At 40.3% G+C, this 16644-nt stretch overlaps 1 protein-coding gene across 11 annotated transcripts in view; it reads left to right on the top strand.

The window, feature by feature from the left end:
• Window positions 1–16644, top strand: part of CELF2 (CUGBP Elav-like family member 2) — a 1226917-nt gene that overhangs the window by 807172 nt on the left and 403101 nt on the right. The window contains exon 1 of one of the 11 annotated variants that reach the window (XM_079914880.1): window positions 6661–6787. The exons of the other annotated variants lie outside the window; for them this stretch is intronic. The gene's annotated coding sequence lies outside the window, so the exon portion shown is untranslated. Of the gene's footprint in view, window positions 1–6660; window positions 6788–16644 lie in introns of those variants that run through there. 11 annotated transcript variants of the gene reach the window in all.

Below are 16644 nucleotides of genomic sequence, written 5' to 3' on the forward strand. Positions count from 1 at the left end.
CAGAGATTCAAAATACAAGAAGCAAAAACATAGAAGAAATAGACAAATCCACAATAGTCAGAGATTTCAGCACTCCTCTCTTAAGAAATGATAAAAACAAGTAAACAAGAAATCAGCAAGAGTTTAAAAGATTTGAACAACACTTGAACCAACTTGGCTTAATTGACATTTATAGAACATTACACCCAACAACAACATTCATATTGTTTTCAAGTGCATATGGAACATTTATAAAATAGACCACACTCTGGGCCAGAAAACAAGTCTCAATGAGTTTAAAAGCATTCAAGTGGTACAAAGTACACACTTTGACAAAATAGAATTGAATTAGAAATCAATAACAGAAAATCTCTAAATATTTGAAATGAAAATAACATACTTATAAATAATCCATTGGTCAAGTAAATCAAATGGAAAATCAGAAAGTATTTTGAACTGGATAAAAATAGAAACACAGCCTATCAATATTTGTGGAATGCCATTAAAGTGGTATTATGAAGACTTTTCAGCACTAAATTCTTATATTAGAAACAAAGCCTCAAATCCATGAATTCAATTTCCACATTAAGAAACTACAAAAAGAAGAGCTAATTAAGCACAAAATATGTAGGATAAAAGAAATAATAAAGATGAGAATGGAATAGAAAATAGAAAAACAACAGAAAAAATTAATGAAACCAAATGTTGGTTCTTTCAGAAGTTAATAAAATTGCTAAGCCTTTAGATAGATGGATTAGGGGAAAAAAGGAAACAATTTACTAATACCAAAAATGAAAGATGTAACATGATTTGAGATTCTACAAATATTTAAAGGAAGAATAATGAATACTATGCGTAAAATGATGCCAGTAAATTCAAAACTTAGATTAGGGATCTACAGACTTTTTCTGGAAAGTGCCAATGAGTAAAAACTTCAGGCTTTGAGGACCTCATATGGTCTCGGTCACATTTTTTTCAATCTTTAAAGATGTGAAAAAAAAAAAATTAGCTTGCAGGCTATGGGCCAACTGCGGACTTAGATGAAATAGACATATTCCTTGAAACACACAAATTATTAAATCTCACTCGAGGAGAAATAAATACAGTGGGCCCCCCATCTCCAGAGATGTGGAACCTGTGGATATGGAGAGCCAGCTGTTCTGTGCCATTTTATATAAGGAACTTGAGCACCCACACATTTTGGCATCTGAAGTGGGGGGTCCTGGAACCAATGCCTCATGGATACCGAGGGACGACTATAGCCTGAATAGCCCTATATCTAATAAGAAATTGAATTTGTAGTTAAAAACTTTCTCACAAAGAAAACTCCAAATCCAGAAGGGCTTACTGGTAAATTCTACCAAATATTTAAGGAAGAAATAGTAAAATCCTACCCAAACTCTCCTAGAAAATTATAAAGGAGGGAATACTTCCCAACACATTCTACAGACTAGCATCACCCTATTGCCAAAAACAGACAAAGACACTACAAGAAAACTACAGATCAGTACCCATTGTGAAAATAGATGTATACATTCTAAACAAACTAGTAGCGTATTGAATCCAACCATGTATAAAAAGGAAAATTCATGATAACCACGTGGCTTTTATGTCGGGAATGCAAACTTGTTGCATCATTTGAAAATCAATTGATGTAATTTTCCGTATTAAACTGAAACCATCTAATGCATAAAAGGATTTGACAGAATTCAACATCTATTCCTGGGTAAAAACGTCTCAGCAAACTAGGACTACACAGGAACTGCCTCAATCTGATATGAAAAATTAACTGCTATTATCATACTTCATGGGGAAAGACTTAATGATTTTCGTCTAAGCTCAGGATCAAGACAATGATGTCTGCCTCTCCACTTTTATTCAACATTATACTGGAGATTCTAGCCAGTGCCATCAAAACTGATATAAAAGTGCAATATAAAGGACATCTGTATTGAAAAGGAAGAAGTAAAGCTGTCTATTTAGAAATGATATGGTTGTCTATGTAGAAAATTCTATGGCATTTACATAAACCTACTAGAACTAATGAATAAGCTTAGCAAATTGACAGGATATAAGATCTGTATATGGGACTTCCTTGGTGGCCCAGTGGTTAAGAGTCTGCCTTCCAATGCAGGGGACATGGGTTCAATCCCTGGTTGGGGAACTAAGATCCTACATGCTGCAGCGCAACTAAGTCCCCGTGCTGCAACTACTGAGCCCGCATGCCTCAACTAAGACCCGAGGCAGCCAAATAAATAAATAAAAAATAAGATCTGTATATGAAAGTAAGTCATATTTCTGTATACTACCATTTATTTTTTATTGAAGTATAGTTGATTTACAATACTGTGTTTCAGATGTACAGCAAAGTGATTCAGTTATATATATATATGTATTTTTTCCAGATTATTTTCCATTATAGGTTATTATAAGATATTGAGTACTGTTCCCTGTGTTATATAGTAAATCTTTGTTGCTTATCTGTTTTATATATAGTAGTGTGTATTGTTAATCCCATACTTCTAATTTATCCCCCCCCCCCCACCGCTTTCTCCCTTGGTAACCATCAGTTTGTTTTCTATGTCTGTGAATCTATTTCTGTTTTATAAATAGATTCATTTGTATTATTTTTCAGATTCCACATATAAGTAATGTCATATAATATTTGTCTTTTTCTGTTGGACTTTCTTCACTTAGTATGATATTCTCTAGATCCATCCTATTGCTGCAAATAGCAATATTTCATTCTTTTTAATGGCTGAGTAATATTCTATTGTGTATGTATATACCACATCTTCTGTATTCATTCATCTTTGATGGACACTTATGTTGCTTCCATGTCTTGGCTACTGTAAATAGTGCTGTTATGAACATTGGAGTGCATATATCTTTTCAAATTAGAGTTTTTGTCTTTTCTGGATATGTTCCCAGGTGTGGGATTGCTGGATCATATGGTAACTCTATTTTTAGTTTTGTAAAGAACCTCCATACTGTTTTCCATAGTGGCTGCACCAATTTACATTCCCACCAACACTGTAGGAGGGTTCCCTTTTCTCCACACCCTCTCCAGCATTTGTTATTTGTAGACTTTTTTTTTTTTTTTTTTTTTTGCGGTACGCGGGCCTCTTACTGTTGTGGCCTCTCCACGGAGCCTGTGGAGCACAGGCTCTGGACGCACAGGCTCAGCGGCCATGGCTCACGGGCCCGGCCACTCCACGGTATGTGGGATCCTCCTGGACCGGGGCACGAACCCGTGTCCTCTGCATCGGCAGGCAGACTCTCAACCACTGCGCCACCAGGGAAGCCCTGTAGACTTTTTAATGATGGCCATTCTGACTGGTGTGAGGTGATACCTCATTGTAGTTTTGATTTGCATTTCTCTAGTAATTGGTGACATTGAGCATTTTTTTCATGTGCCTGTTGGCCATCTGTATGCCTTTAGAGAAATGTCTACTTAGGTCTTCTGCACATTTTTTGATTGAGTTTCATGAGCTATTTGTATATACTACCATTTATGATACCATCAAAAATATCAAGTGCTTTGGAGTAAATCTGACAGAAGAGGTAAAAATCTATACAGTGAAAACCACCAGACATGCAGAGAGAAATTGGAGAAAACCTAAGTAAGTGGAGAGAAGTAATACCAATTCATGTGTCAGAAGACTCAATATTGTTAAGATGTCAGTTCTCTCCAAATGGATCTATGGTTTTAATGCAATACCAATCAAAATGCCAGCAGGCTTTTAAAAATAGAAATCGACTAAAATTCATGTGGAAAGGTGAAGGGCCTACAATAACCAAAATAACTGAAAAAATAAAGAACGAAGTTGGAAGGCTAATACTGCATGGTTTCAAGACTTATTATCAAGCTGCAGTAATCAAAACAGTGTGATATTGACAAAAAGATAGACAGATAAAGGCAACAAAATACACAGCCCAGAAGGAGATCTATACATATATGGACAACTGGTTTTCAACAAAGATGCAAAGACAATTCAGTAAGAAAATGATAGGTTTCTCAATACATGGTACTGGATCAATTAGATATCCACATGCAAAACATTAATAAATAAACTTTAATCCTTGCGTCGTACAAAAAGAATTAACTCAAAATTATCATAGGACTAAATACAAAATTTAAAACTATAAGTCTTCTAGAAGAAAACATTAGAGAAAAATCTTTGTGACTTTGGATAGGCAAAGATTTCTTAAATACCACTCTAAAAAGAGTGATCTAAAAGTTAGTGATTGCATATATACAATGGAATATTACTCATCCATAAAAAGAAATGAAATTGAGTTATTTGTAGTGAGGTGGATGGACCTAGAGACTGTCATACAGAGTGAAGTAAGTCAGAAAGAGAAAAACAAATACCGTATGCTAACACATATACATGGAATCAAAAAAAAAAATGTTCTATGAACCTAGGGGCAGGACAGGAATAAAAACACAGACATAGAGAATGGACTTGAGGACACGGGGAAGGGGAAGGGGAAGCTGGGATGAAGTGAGAGAGTGGCATGGACATATATACACTACCAAATGTAAAATAGATAGCTAGTGGGAAGCAGCTGCATAGCACAGGGAGATAAGCTCGGTGCTTTGTGACCACCTAGAGGGGTGGGATAGGGAGGGTGGGAGGGAGACGCAAGAGGGAGGAGATATGGGGATATATGTATATGTATAGCTGATTCACTTTGCTATAAAGCAGAAACTAACACACCATTGTAAAAGTCCAATAAAGATGTTAAAAAAATAAAATTTAGTGATTGGATTTAAAAAAATCCTTCTCTTTGAGAGAAACCATGAAGAGAAAGAAAAGGTAAGTCACAGACTAGGAAAAGACATTTGTAAATTATGGATCTGATAAAGCACCCTGAAAATGCAACAGGAAAACAAATAACTACATTTAAAAAAAATTGGACAGAAGCTTTGAACAGGTACTTCTCCCAAGAAGGTACAAAGATGTCAGATAAGTACAAGAAAAGATGATCAGCAGCATTAGTTTTTAGGGAAAGCCAGATTAAACCTACAATGAACTACCACTATACACCTATTAGAATTTCTAGGCTAAAATTAAAAAGACTAATCATACCAAATCATGGTAGAGGGAACTTCTGGGACTGTCATATACTCTCCTATGCTCCTGATTGGGTATTTAAAATGAGACAAGTCACCCTAGAAAACCGTATGTCAGTTTCCTAAAAAAATTAGATATACACCTACCATATGATACAGCCATTCCACTGCTAGATGTTTACCCGGAGAAAGGAAATCATACAATGTCCGTATTAAGATGTGTACATGAATGTTTTTAGCAGCTTTATCTGTGATAGTCAAAAGATGGAAACAACCCACGTGTCCATCAAGAAAAGAATGGTTAAACAAACCGTGGCACATTCAGGGTATCGTGCTCAGCAATAAAGAAGGAGTTATTGATACAGGCTACAACACATCTGAATCGCAAAATGATTACGCTGAGTAAAAGAAGCCAGACTAAAAAAAGTAATACTGTATGATTCTATTTATAGAAACTTCTAGGAAATGCAAACTAATGTGGAGTGATAGAGAGCAGATCAGCGGTTACTTGGAGATGGAGGGAGGGATGGGAGGAAGGAATTACAGTGGGGCAGAAGGAAACTCCTGGGGTGGATGGGTATGCTCACTGTCTTGATTGTGGGAACAGTTTCATGGGTACGTACCTGTGTCTACTGTTAACCAAATCCCACACTTTAAGTATACTCAATTTATTGTGCATAATTATACGTTAGTAAAGCAGAGATGAACTCTTCCTAAAGAAAGGAAAGGAAAGGGAAGGAAGGTAGGGAGGGAGGAAGGAAGGAAGGAAGGAAGGAGAGAGGGAAGGAGGGAAATTTCAGCTCTCAGGGAAGCAGTCTGGGAGGCCAGGTTACTGAGAGGAAAGAATTTCCTTGAAGCTCCCCAGTGTTTCCCAATCTGAGTAAGACTGGCCCTGATTTGGCACATGAGCTACCAGACATGTTCCACTGGGATGTTTGTTCAGATGGTTCCAATAACATTTACTTTCTGCAACTTGTCTGTGATATCTGTGGAACATCAGGGTCGCACCTGTCCAGCCTCTTAGAAATAGCTAAAAACTTTCTTCTCCCAGATGTTAGATGAAAAAGTGAAGGACTCCACGTAGAACCCAGGCCACAGCTGTCATCTCGGACTTATTTTTTCTATTAACAGAAATCTCTCCTCACTTCCTACTTAACCCTTACCGCAGAGAATTCTGTTCATTACAGAACTTTCCAATAAGCAAGCCCGATTTAGGAAGATGCCAAGTTATAAGGCAAGCGAGAGACGGATCATATTCTTTACCCAGCGTCCCCAAAGGGCTCCTTTAAATAGGAAAGCTTTCGGAGGACTTATAAAATTGATTTAATACATGCAAAATTGGCTTTGCATGCATTTCACGAATCTCTCTACATGCTCTTAAGCCAGCCTGACCGAGTGAAAGTAGTTTTTGCATAAGCAGCCTTTTCTGTGGATGTGCCCCTCTGGTCCTACGTGCCCCACCGCATCACCCCAGGCACCCCCTGGCGGCCGGTGATGATGGCGACCTGGACCCGAGGCGCCGAACTGCGCCTGCGTGCTGCCGAGCCGCGCGCATGGGGGCCTTGGGGACCTTCCTGGTGCCCCTAGCGGACCGGAGTCCCGCTGTTGGTAGGCGACCTGGGCTCCTTGTCTCCCTTCTCCGGGCGGGTAGATCGCCAGGCCCGTGCACGCCCGACGCCATGAGCGACCCGCTGGCGCTGAGGCAGGACCTGGCCCAGAGGCAAGCGGGTAAGTGTTCCCTGTTGGCCCAGCGGGCGGGCGTCGCGAGTGGGATCACGTGCAGAGCCTGGTGCGCGCCCGCTCTCCCATCTCAGACCGACCCTGCACCCTCGCTCGCACGAGAGCTGCTGCCCAGGAAAGGACCCTCCACCCTCGAGACCCTCGGGTTGGCTGCACGGCCCTTAAAAAGAAAAAAGTTCTGTGTGTAGAAGTTCTATGCCCACCTCTCCTTTTTCTGCAGAGGTCGCCACTTTTCCGCCTCCTGTGCGTCCTCCCAGGCCTATTTCTAGGCCTTTCCGTTCTCAAACGGACCCATGGAACATCTTGTTCTGTTTGTTTTTAAAATCAGCAGCGTTAAAACCCAACGTATTTTCCTGCAGCTTATTCTTTTTATCCTTCAATATACATTGGAATTCTATCCATTTTAGAACTTACACGGCTTCCTGGTTCTTTCTAAAGGCTCCATAGTCGGTCCACAGTGTGGATACAGCAGTTATTCCATTGCCTTATTTGTGGGCGTTTGCATTATTTGGGTAGCACACAGCGCTATGATGAATTTCCAAGGCCTTATTGTGCATTGGGCGGGGGGCGGTGGATGCCCAGAAGTAGTTTAACCTTCAGCCTTAGACCTGACCCTGAGAAGTACCGCTTGACCCTCTTATTTACTCTCAAAACCTCCAGTGCATTCAGATCTTTTCCACAGAAAGTATCTGTGTCTAGAACCAGTAAGATAAAAGTTGATCTATTAGTAAAGTTGGGGAGTGAAACTTTTTTTCCTAGATCCCCGTTTCTCTCACTTTGGCCATTAGATTGCTATAGAGATCCACCCAGATTATCATCCTATTTTTGGTGTCTTTTGACCATGATTAGCCATGTGTTGTTTTGTGTTCTTGTCTTAAATCATTTATTATAGGGTTGGACAGGCCTGGGTTCAAATTTACTTGACTTCTCTGAGCCTCAGTTTCCTTCTGAAAAATGGATATAATGATAACTAACAGTTGTGGAGAATAGAAGGGGGAATTTATGTCAAGTGCTAAGTGTTCAAACTATAGTAAGAACGTGGTCATTGCTGGCTGTTGTGGAATAAATGATAAACTCTGAAGTGTTAGTTGCATCTAAATCTCTCTCAGTATTTTGAATACTGAGGGGATTTTTAACAAGAGCCATGTCTCAGTGTATTAGCATCTTTGATGCTAATAGTGTGTCTCAAGGATGTGATTGCTATCTATTTACCTCCACACAACTACACATGCCCTATTTAGGCTTATGTTAATTGCCTTTAAGTTGGTCTAAGTTTGGTAGGCTGTCAAGATAATCTCAAGGTGGTAAAGGACCTTAAAAGATCTGTTCCAACTTTCCGCTCCTGATTCCCAGGGACACAGACTTTGTCTAACAATTTATTTCCCAGGACAGCTAATTCAACCAGGTAAGTGGTGAAAATATCCTTAATTTCCAGCATGGTATTACCTAATTTTCTTCTAGCGTCAAAGTCATTCAGGTGATTAATTTTCCATTATTCCCTACATAAATGGGAAGGAACTGCATCCTCATTGATTCAACGTATTCAATTTATTGAGCACTTTATAAGAGCTACTCTCCATTCTGGGTGCTGGTGATAGAGATGGACAGGAGCCTGTCAGACTTTACAGTCCAGTGGGGGAGGCAGTGATAAAGTGTGTTTGAGTTGGAGTCTAGATTTATGAAAAGGTAGCATTTCACTGATAGTAATTAGTCACTGATTCTGTTTGGCTAATATTGACCTTGTGCCTCACGATTTCCTAAACCAAGAGACACATTTGTCACAATCCAGGGCCTTCTTAGTTTTGGCACTGCATAGTTGAGGCACTGTGTAAATATGCCATAAATAAACAAAGAGACAGTGTTCTGTCATATAGAACTAGTGAACGTATCTTTCTAACATAAGCAACTTTTTTTTTCCAAAAATCCTGAGCAAGAAAACAGACTCTACAAAGCTAGCATTTCTTTTTTTTTTTTTTTTAATTAAAGGACACACACACACACACAACTAGAAGGGAAAATTGTTTTCTAGCTTGGAGCAGGCCCTAGAGCTTTAAATCCTAAAACCTTCCATTTATACCAATAATACATATACAGCTATATGGGGTGAAAAAGGTTAATGATGGAATTTTTTAAAAAGTATGTTCCATTGACTATAAATGGCAGCTCTGACAGTTAAAATGAAAATTGTTCCAGAAGAAACTTTAGTCAGACTAATTATTTGAGACGTTATAAGGATGTATAATTATATTCTTCACCTTGTAAAAAAAAGTTTTATTACACATGTACTTTTAAAGAACAAGTAGAGAAATAAAAGCTGTAATTGTTCTTAATTGTAGCTAACTGTAATTGCACTCGATTGCAATATGCTGAATATCACCAATGGCTAAAGAAATCCTGGCATACAGACAGTGCACCCACATTCATGAGATGAGGTATAGATTTATGAATATTCTCTTATCTATAATTTAGCTCTTTTACTGTTGATTCCTTTTCTGTTGGTTTTATTTTATTTTATTAGTGATTGTAGAGATATAATTGTCATCTGTGAATGTGTTGAAGGTTGGAGATTTCAAAATCCCCATCGCCACAAAAAGCATATTGGCAATTGTTAAAGGAGAGATTTGGACATGACCCACCATGATTGAATACACAGATTTGAATTTCCAGAGGTAGTGATGAATACCACATTTAATTGACCCAGCAGGGTCCTCGAAGCGACCTGGAAGATGTGAGGGATCTAAAACAGCCTTAACTACACCCCTCTGCGGATAGCTCTCAGAGTCGTGTTATTTCAAACGGGTACATTTAAGAAGGGTGAACACGTCCTGTGAATGGGAGAATTTTCCTCCCACTCCTCCCTTTGTGCTCAGAACTCAGATGGAGTTCTGTGCTTCTGCCCAGACCTCCCTGCTTGCCTTTATAGTCAGAAGGGCCGGGCAGGAGTCCCTGAGTTGACTGTTTGATCACAAACTCTTGAACCTCTTAGAGCCTCACTTTACTTGTCTGCAAAATGAGGAGTAGTAGCACCAACCTGTTCCTCATCCAAGACTGTATCAGGGCAGGTTGAAAAACAAAATGAATACACCCTTGGACACTGCTGGAGAGAAAAGTGAGTTCTTTAGCTTCAGGAGAGAGAGGCATTTTATTATGTACCTACTATGGCCACTGTTCTGAGAAGTAAAAAAATAGAAAACCAACAAAAAGCCAAGATTCCCCCAAATCACATCAAAACAACCCTTAGTACTTTTCAGTGTCCGTGGATGGCTGCTGTGAGCCTTCCACCCTATAACCAGAGTAAGCTTTGACAGAATTTCTGGTATGTTTTTTTAATTAAAAAATTACTTATTCTAATTTAATTAAAAACTTTAAAATTACTAATTAAAAAAATTTTTTAATGCCTTGGCCTTAGACCCATTCCTGACAGCAGGTTGGAGGCCAGGTCCACATAGAAGCACCCTCTGAGGTGCTGGCCTTTTGGACACTCTGAACCCCAAACAGAAGCGTATCTATCTGGTCCTTACTCGGGCTGCTGGGTGGAAACAAACAAGGCCAAGAGGCCTGAGCTGCAGCTTCTGTTCCTCAAAGCCCGATAGCCCCCAGTGCCTGGCAGGGCTTGCGGGGCCTGTCTGTAAAGGGGAGGAGGAAGTAATTGGACTCCTCGCCAGTGTCCAGCCAGGGGTCCAAGAGCTGGTGTAACCCATCTCTCCACCTGTTTTCAGTACGTTGCTCCATCCGCCATGGAGTTTGACTATGGCGGCTTCCTTCTCCTCCTTCTCCCTCCCTCCCCCCATCCTCCCTGTGTCTTTGGTCCTCTGCTGCCCTCCCCCAGCCCAGAACCCATTCTGGGCAAGCCCACAGTGTCCTCCTGCAATCTCTCACATCTGCCTCTGACTGGGCAGTGGCTTTTGTATTTTAGATTCTTGGAAAGGACAGCATCTGTGAGACAAAATATCCTTCCTCTTGCTAAGGTCTGTTTCATCAGGCAGGACTTTGGTGTCATTATACCGATGAAGTCGCTCTGGATTTGTTTTCCCAAAAACCTCGCAGAAGGGAATCATCGTGGAATAGGGGCGGATACAATCTCATCCTGCTCTTGACACGTAGGCACACCTGTTTGTGAGAGTTCGTTGCGATAGCTTCCTCACTGGATGGTCAGCCTTGTGAGGGAGGGGTCCATGTTTATTCATTTCACACTTCATCCCCAGCACATAGAAACTGGCACATAGTAGGAACTGTGGAAGTATTTGTTGAACAAATTAATAAATAAATGCTAATGATAAATGCTAATGAACTCAATGCCCATACATGTCAATGGATGGATTAGGCCATTAGTCAAACATTACAGTGCAGGCTGGTATTTGCAAATCCCTCTTTGATCCAGAAATTATCAGGAGTGGGGATGATTTTCTCTCATTAATAGGACTTATTGGTGATATTATGTCTCTGGGAGCTAAGAGAGAAAAATTAGGCATTTTGTGCACAATGGGCCTCCTCTTAAACTGATTTATCAAAGGAAAAAACTTATTTTCAATTAATAATGTGGGGGGCATATTTTCCCTTAAGAAGCTCACTTACGAACTCCAGTACAGCTTCGGGCCCAGTGATGAAGCAATATTAAATGCAGAGGTCTTGTGGTAACCTGACACCCTCTTCCCCTGGTAGAAGCTGAATGTTTGAAGTATGGCTGATTCAGGTTCTCACTGGATCATAACATTTAACCGTGGTGGATTCACAGAGCAGAAAGAGTCTGATGATTAAGAGGTAAACCTGTGAGTGTGGAGACATAATTCTCCTTTTCCTAATTCCACCAGCAAAGTCCAGGACAGGCCTCTTCTTCTCAGGTGCATTCCTGAGCTAAGTGTCAAGATGACATTTTTGAAAGAAGAGAAGACAAAAGCGCTTTACACCATCTCCCAATGACAGAAGGGATGGCGGTGCTGTTTGAACAGTGGCCCAACTCACGGGTGACAGTTGGAGCGCCACGGTATCTGTGGCAGATTTGATTAAGAGAAACATTGGGTGATTGCGTTCTCTAGGCCCCCTGAGCACAAGAACACAGCCAGAGGCACACATTTGTGGCTGTTTTATATGAAGAGTACTAAGATAATCTGAGGAAATCTGGAGCCAAATCCAATCTTAGCAAGGACTCTACATAGGACTGGCCTATTCAGAAAGAGGCTGGATGTATCGGTGATTAGATGAAGTCAATCTTCGTGCGGCAAGTCTTCTGACAACCCACATGGCATGCGTGCCTGCTGCCAGGTGCTAGTTCCCCATAACCCCCCCCCCCCCCCCGTATGATCCTGTTTCCTAAGGATTCGGTGGACAGAAGTCCCATCTCCCCATAGTGCCTGCCCTCAGCCCGAGCTAAATACCAAAGTGATATAAAGAGAAACTCTACTTGGTGGACTTAATTTTTTAAAACTCAGGCATGGGAGGTTTAACCCCTGGGAGCGCAGGCTCGGCAGAAGGAGCTTGGAGTGGTACCTCTCATGAAGTCGGTCTGCAGGCGGGACCACTTCTGTGGATGCTGCCGGCTGACATTTCATTCATTTCCACGCCGGAGTGGATTTGAGAGGCTGGCCGGCCTCTCTAGTGATGTGAAGTGTCTCTTGTCGAAACCTGCAGTTTTCTAAGTGACTGGCTGAGTTTCCGTAAGGGTCTCGTCTCCCCTTTTAGTTTCTCAGTATTTGGAATGTACAGGTCCATACTGTCTATCATTTTTTTAAAACCACAGCATCGGGCTTCCCTGGTGGCACAGTGGTTGAGAGTCCGCCTGCCGATGCAGGGGACACGGGTTTGTGCCCTGGTCCGGGAGGATCCCACATGCTGCGGAGCGGCTGGGCCCTTGAGCCATGGCCGCTGAGCCTGTGCGTCCAGAGCCTGTGCTCCACAATGGGAGAGGCCACAACAGTGAGAGGTCCGCGTACTGCAAAAAAAAAAAAAAAAACCACAGCATCATCTTGTATTGCCTGCTCCATGCACTGAGTACCAGTGAATATTCGTCGAAAAGAAGAATGAAATGCAGTAGTGCAAAGGAAAGAAAGGGACTTAAGAAGGGAAGGTGGGGATAGAAGTGGTTGTGTTTCATGCCTTCACATATTCCTCAGAGAGCCCTCTCTATAGAAATAGCCCCCACTATAGAAATAATAGCCCCCCTACAACTCCTACCTTGTTAGGTACCACCTCCTACCTTGACTCATTAGGTACCACCTCCTACCTTGACTCATTCTTCTTCGTGACATATGCTATGTAAGATAGTGATAAATATTCATTTGCTCATTTGTTTTTTGTCTGTCTCCCCCTTCCAGATTGTAAAGTTTCCAACAGTGGGGCCATTTTTTGTGGCTGTTCTCTGTTCCAGTGCAGAATCCAGAACAAATGAAAGGATGTAGAATATAGATATATCAGATCTGGCAGATACTCAGCAGCAGTGTAGCATAGGGACCACAGCATGGGCTTTGGGGCCAGAATGCCTGGTTCACATCCTGGCTCTGTCTGTCACTAGCTGTGTGGCCTTGGGAAGCTGTTTAACATTTTTCTGTCTCATTTTCCTCATCTCTGTTGTAGTTGAATCATAGTAATGACTTCATTAGGCTTTTAGAAGGGTTAAGTGAGTGAATGCATGTAAATGGCCTAGAATAGTGGCTGGTATTAAATAAGTGACCAATTAATGTGAGCTGTGGGGGGTGTGTGTGTGTGTGTGTAGATTTCACCATGTGAGAGTAATTGCTTGGGTTTACACACACACACACACACACACACAAAGATATTTTTAATCATGGGAGTGAAAATTGAGGAAGGATAAAAATGGAAGAGAAGAAACGAAGGACCAAACAAAAGAGAAATTCAGAGAAAGGATTGGAAAGAAAGAAGCTGGGGCAGGGGGAAGGAGCAGTGTCTTTGGGCTTTCTTTACCCAAAGAAACGAGAGAAGTAACGTTAATCTCTAAGGTGTTTTAAATTTCCCAGACCTAAGGTTTACCATATAGGAAAAAAGTTAACTGTTCTAAAATGATATATGAATATTTAATGATGTCTTGAAGCTAATCTTTTTATCTATGTATTATTTGGAAATAAATGCAACTTTAAAGACCCACAATTTGGCCCAAGCACCAAGCACCGGGTGACCAAAAAAAAAAAAAAAAAAAGAAAAAAGAAAAAAATGAAAAGAGAAGAAAAAGAACAAAACTTGCTTGATTGTGATACTTTCACCCTTAATTGAAGTAAAGAAAACCTCACTCCTCCTACAATCAGAACATTAAATCATTTATTTGTAGGACAGGCAATAAAAAAAGGTATTTTAACATTTTTTTTTAAAGTCTGTACTTTTAGAAGAATTGGAGGTACCATTGGAGACAGACATTCCAGATCTTAAAAATATTTATCATGCTGACACACAATTAACAGGGGGGGCTCTCATGTCCTGTGTTATAGTTGTCAGCTAATTTTGGAAACTGGCAAGCTGCACAGAAATAGATAGCTCTTGCTTCAACACATCCTAAAAAAAGAACTATTTGCATAGCTCAGGAGTGGGATGGGATAGGAGAGCATGAGGAAGAGCGCTTTCAGACAGCTAAGAAAAGTTGGCATCATTCTGTGTGCCCTGGCAAATGTTCTACACATTCAAAATTAAAGTTTTTAAGGAATGCTAAATAATCTACGAAAACTGTGTAATACACGCGGGACACTTGTCTGCTTTTGAAAAGTACTTGTCTCTTCTGGTGTTTGTTTTTTTCCTTTGATAAAATGGACTGTATAGCCCAGCTTCAAATTTGCAGAAAGCCTTCCTGTTTGTTCACATCGATGATTGATCCAGCAACTCTAGATCAAAGGGAAGCATTATTATTCCATTCTGGGACTTAGAGACCCCAGGAGGCAGAAGGAATTGCCCAAGGATATGCAACGTATCAGAAACTCACGCCCTCAGTCATTTTGGTCTATTTCTTAGCCCCTAGGTCAATTCTGTTTCTCTAAACATATGACTTTGCTTTGTCATCTTTTTCATCATTGTTTTCATTCAGTTTTTAGCATTCGGCTCTCTTCTTGAAATCAGATTATCTTGGTAATGACAACTAAGGAAAGAAAATTAGTGCAATTAAACTCCAAATATTGCTATAACAAAACAGGCATTTTAGAAAATTAAGAGACTGGAATTACCTGCCAGTAGACAATGTTTTGGGTTTCTTAACTTTCTATTTATTTATTTATTTATTTTTAAACATCTTTATTGGAGTATAATTGCTTTACAGTGGTGTGTTAGTTTCTGCTTTATAGCAAAGTGAATCAGCTATACATATACATATGTTCCCATATCTCCTCCCTCTTGCGTCTCCTTCCCACCCTCCCTATCCCACCCCTCTAGGTGGTCACAAAGCTCGGAGCTGATCTCCCTGTGCTATGTGGCTGCTTCCCACTAGCTATCTATTTTACGTTTGGTAGTGTATATATGTCCATGCCACTCGCTCGCTTCATCCCAGCTTACCCTTCCCCCTCCCTGTGTCCTCAAGTCCATTCTCTATGTCTGTGTCTTTATTCCTGTCCTGCCTCTAGGTTCTTCAGAACCTTTTTTTTTTTTTTTAGATTCCATATATATGTGTTAGCATACAGTATTTGCTAGGTCCATCCACCTCACTACAAATAACTCAATTTCATTTATTTTTATGGCTGAGTAATATTCCATTGTGTATATCTTTGTGCCACATCTTCTTTATCCATTCATCTGGCAACGGACACTTAGGTTGCTTCCATGAGACAATGTTTTATGGTTCTGTTGCACTTGTATTTATTGAGCGTCTAGTATGTGCCAGGCACTGAGTATTCAAAATTTTTAGTAAGACGTGACCTTTGACTTAGAGGAGCTTTCACCAGTGGAAAATTCGGAAGTATTCAGCACTTTATACTTTACATTATATCATTTATTGAGGTGTAAACGCTTGGAAAGAAGGATCAGGATTTAATTTTTCTTGGTGCCTCTGAAAGAACCCGGCACAGTGCATGTTGAATGTATTGTAAGTGTTCAGTGAATATGTTGGATAAATAAATATTAGTGATGCAGATGATTTATGCTTAGAAAGTAATGTTATTAATGGACATTGCAATCTATATAAGTTCATTGGAAAAAACATGGTCTTTATAGCATCTTTTTTTCAGTGCACTTTATTTTTTAGAGCAGTTTTAGGTTTATAGCAAAATTGAGGGGAAGGTACAGCAATTTCCCATATGCCCCCTGCCCCCCACCCCACGCATGGCCCCCTACATTATCAACACGCCCACCAGATGGTGCATTTGTTACGACTGATGAACCTACACTGACATGTTCTCATCACCCAGAGTCCATAGTTTACATTAGGGTTCACTGTTGGTGCTGTACATTCTTTGGGCTTGGATAAATGTTTAATAACGTGTGTCTACCAGTATGGTATCATAGGAGTAGTTTTACTGCCCTAAAAGTTTTTCGTACGGTGTCTTTAAGTCCTCTCAGTGGGGTTATGAAGGAACATTATCTGGACGAAGCATAGCATATTATGCTATGTTTATTTGCCTCAAGGGTTTCTTTACAAAAGGTATAAATTCATGAAGATGTGAATAATTCAGATGATTTGTTAGCAGTAATAAAGAGGTAAAAGGGATCAAGTTATTATTTTAAAAACTCTGTGTTCTGATGATCTCACAAATGGCAATTGGTTGGTGAGTCCTTGCCACATTGCTGCTGCCGAATACAGTGGTTCTCTCTTTGTATTTTTTTTAAATCGTGCAGCTACGTGTTCTAATGGAATCATCAGGGTTTTTTGGTAACATCTTGTAATTTAAACTGTATTCACTCATTATTCACGTTCACCAAAA

This window comes from Stenella coeruleoalba (genome assembly GCF_951394435.1).
Source record: "Stenella coeruleoalba genome assembly, chromosome: 2".
NCBI lineage: Eukaryota > Metazoa > Chordata > Mammalia > Artiodactyla > Delphinidae > Stenella > Stenella coeruleoalba.